Genomic DNA, 3,605 nt, shown 5'->3' on the forward strand with positions numbered 1-3,605 from the left:
CTGCACATACATATTCATAAGGTCATAAAAGCACCTTCCTGCTTACTTCGATACAAATCAATATCCGGAACATTCAGTAGGGGTGCGCTTTACTCACATTACCCTTTGGAATCGACGCAGGGGCAAATAAATTAAGACGACGAACGCACTTCGTTCGAAACAAAAGGCTCGCGTTATTATTTATCACTATGACTTTTAATTTGTATTGTATTCTCAAATTTCGCACGACTCAAATTGCAAATTGTCGTCCTACTGGACAAGCCAAAAATTTTCGACGAGGATGGGATTCGAACCCACGCGGGCAGAGCCCATTGGATTAGCAGTCCAACGCCTTAACCACTCGGCCACCTCGTCTACATTAACCCAGATGTCCTTATACATAGTGAGACGTGAGGAATTTTTTCATTCCGTCGGTGGCAATTTAGAAAAAAAAACCTGCAAGTTTCATATTCGGATTCTTGGAAGTTTTATTAAAGGCATCTGATGGAAACGCAAATAAGGAGTGGAATTAGATTACATTTCTTTATCAATTTCAGTCTGTGCCTTAGGAAATATTGTCGCTTTGGCGGTTTTTTTTATCTCTGATAAAACCTTCAGTTTATATCGCGTGCTTTTAGTGTTTAAGACCACATTTTGACACACAACAAGGTGAAGGCGATTTGTTTTGCATACAAAATTAATCTCTTCTGAAATTTGCATGTGTTAGATGTCTGTTGTACGCCAGGGAATATAACCAGCGTCTAGATATTTTTATTCATTTTGGAATGTGAACGATGATGTGCTATTGCCGCAATGCTTTCCAACTTCCAAAAATATTCACCGTTCACGCTCCAATTTTAATGCCAAAACAGTCTCAACGCTGTTAACAAAACGGTACATTGAATTTTTTAGATTGAATTCAGTTTTCCTCCTAAAAGAATTTAATTATCTAAAAAAGATAGATTGAAACTCTTATATCCTGCCGTCATATAACTTTTTTCCAAAATTACCCACATTTTCTATTAACGAGCCAAGTTGTCGAATGGTTACCCGTTCAAAGAGTGTTAACCGGAGGCAAAATTGCTTGACTGTAGACAATAAATGAATTATTAGTAATAAAAAGGGCAAATTTCGTTTTTGTTCGCGTATAACAGTTTCAGGGGATGATTTATTTAGGTTTAACTGCACCTGCATAAGCAATACCAGTTGGGGTGTAGCGGTCATTTTTTTTCTGAGTTGCAGTACACTTTGCCACTACCATAATCTTATATTTCAATGTTACTTAATTAGTTTTTTATAAAGGGTGTCTCATTTATCTTGAAACAGTCGATTATTGCGAAAACTAGCGACGATACCAAAAATGATTGATTTAAATTATTCTTCATATGGTGGGGTCATTTAATGATGCTACGCTCATTTTCATATAACTGTACCTTAAGTGTACTCAAGAAGTGTAATTATTTCAAATAGGCACTCATACTATACAAGATATTTTGAATGAAATATTCTTAATTTACTTTATAATTAAATCACAACAATATTTTCTATTGAAAACCAAAATAATTACATTTCAAATGACAAATCTACTTTTCTTTTTTACTCCTATCCAAATTTCATGCGTTCAGAATAAACACATGTAATACAATTAGGATACCTATGGAGATGATGTTGATAATACAGAACAAAAGCTCATTGATAATCACTACACAAAAATAACGCATATTCCATTGACTCCAATCATTCAGATAAATTCTTTAGATCATCAGGACTAAAATTTGTTTCGAAAACAAATTTAGTACCTTGACATTTGTTACAACTAAAAAATTCTACTTAACTTATGTCTGCGGGAAATTCGAAAAAATCAAGTCCAAAATAAAAGTTTCTGCCACAAGGTTTACAACTGAACGGCTTCATATGATGTAACTATAATTTTAAGACTACATTATCGAAGGTACCCCCAGACTGGGCACAAACTCAGAGATTTCTTTGGATGAAAATACAAAAATATACGAAAAAATTTTAATTTAATCAATTACGTAAACTCGCCTTTAAATGTTTATCTGTAACTTCCAGATTTAGTGCGTGGGAAACCCCTTTTACAAACTTTTCACCTTGATTAATTTTCACATTAGTGACCCAAAAACGTACTTAGTTTTTAATAAAACGTGTTACCAGTTTTCTGTATTGCAATTTGACTTTATACGCGTAAAATGTTTGAGGAATCCGCTGAATTCGCACCTTATTTACCAGTACGAGCAATGTCCTTATTAACTAAATTTCTACACTATCGCGAATTGTGGGAATATATAAATATACCTTGGCGGAATTTTATGTCACATTGATTCTGATTAAAAATGGCACTTTTAATGGGCACCAAATACCCATATAACTTTCACTAAGGGTAGCGAAAACGGAAACGCACTGACCTCATAATAATGCAAGATGGTAACTTGGACTCGGAGAATCCCGAAAGCTGGATTTAATTACTAGGACTCTAAAGGCTGCTTTAGGAAAAACGCCCTACTGACCACAACTTTAAGCTCTATGGTTCAAACGCTAATCTGCCCTGGTTGACTATCAACACCAGAATCTTACTAGCACCACGGCTCAAACCAGAATGAATAATTTTGTGCAAAGCTCAAGTAAGCTGACTTAAAACGCCTATTTCATAATGGAAATCAATGGCGGCGATCCTTCGTTAATTCTCATTGGTTTGCGAATTCTAAAGTGTTTAACAAAAAGCGCTGATGCAACAGAAACTTACTTATCTCTTTCTCAAAGAAACATAATTCGCATCATAAGATTTGAAACCTTATATGACCTCTTTTTATCACGTAAAACGAGACTATACAATTTAAAGCAAAAACATCTCTGATAAATATGAAGAAGACCACAAATTAAGCTCGACGGATTCCAATCGACAAAATAAAAACTTGAACGTGACATTACGAATATTTTTTTGATGGAATATAATATAATATAATACCCCGCAGGGGGTTTGGGTATCCAAACTTTGGGGAGTTGCGACCCCACGGACCTGAGCAAGTGGAGAGAGGCTATTCCAATCTCTCTCCAATTCTACCTTCCCAGAACCACCTCCGCATCGTACCCTCCATAATACCTCGTTTCCTGATGCTCCTTTCTCTCTCTCCCGAAATCCCAAGGTGTCAACCGTGCCGATGGGATGTATGGCCCTGCGTTAGTGGGTTCCAAACGGTTTGTCTGTGTCGTATAATATGTTTGTAGTCGTCTGGGTGAGTCAGCGCGATCATGAAATTAGTAGTGGTCCGGTAGGGCTCCGCTGGTGATCACCTTTTGTTTATACACCCTACGAAGCTGGCGGTAGCTTTAAAACGCGCCTGTTTTTTGTTTATGGAAGTTCAAAAAAACATAAACCCTAAGGGCGGCAGGGGGCTTGGATCGGACCCCCATCGGAACCGTCCGGATGATCGATCCGGCGAGAGAATGGATGGTGGCTCCATTTCTCGTTTTTGTGCCACCAGACCCGATGCAACCACTGGCGTGGAGACGGCGGAATCAATTCCCCGGTTCCTGTTAGTAAAGAGTACCGAAGACGGTATGGACAACTTTGACAAAATGAACCCATTTTTAATTACGAGGTCAAT

General features: G+C 37.4%; 1 non-coding gene across 1 annotated transcript; it reads right to left on the reverse strand.

Moving 5' to 3' along the window:
- Window positions 1-272: 272 nt before the first annotated feature.
- Window positions 273-354, reverse strand: Trnas-gcu. Its single transcript has one exon. It is a non-coding gene; the product is annotated as a tRNA-Ser (tRNA).
- Between the last annotated feature and the right edge of the window lie 3,251 nt (window positions 355-3,605).

The sequence above is a fragment of the Photinus pyralis genome, unplaced genomic scaffold, assembly GCF_008802855.1.
Source record: "Photinus pyralis isolate 1611_PpyrPB1 unplaced genomic scaffold, Ppyr1.3 Ppyr1.4_unclustered_Scaffold6585, whole genome shotgun sequence".
In the NCBI taxonomy this organism is placed as follows: Eukaryota; Metazoa; Arthropoda; class Insecta; order Coleoptera; family Lampyridae; genus Photinus; species Photinus pyralis.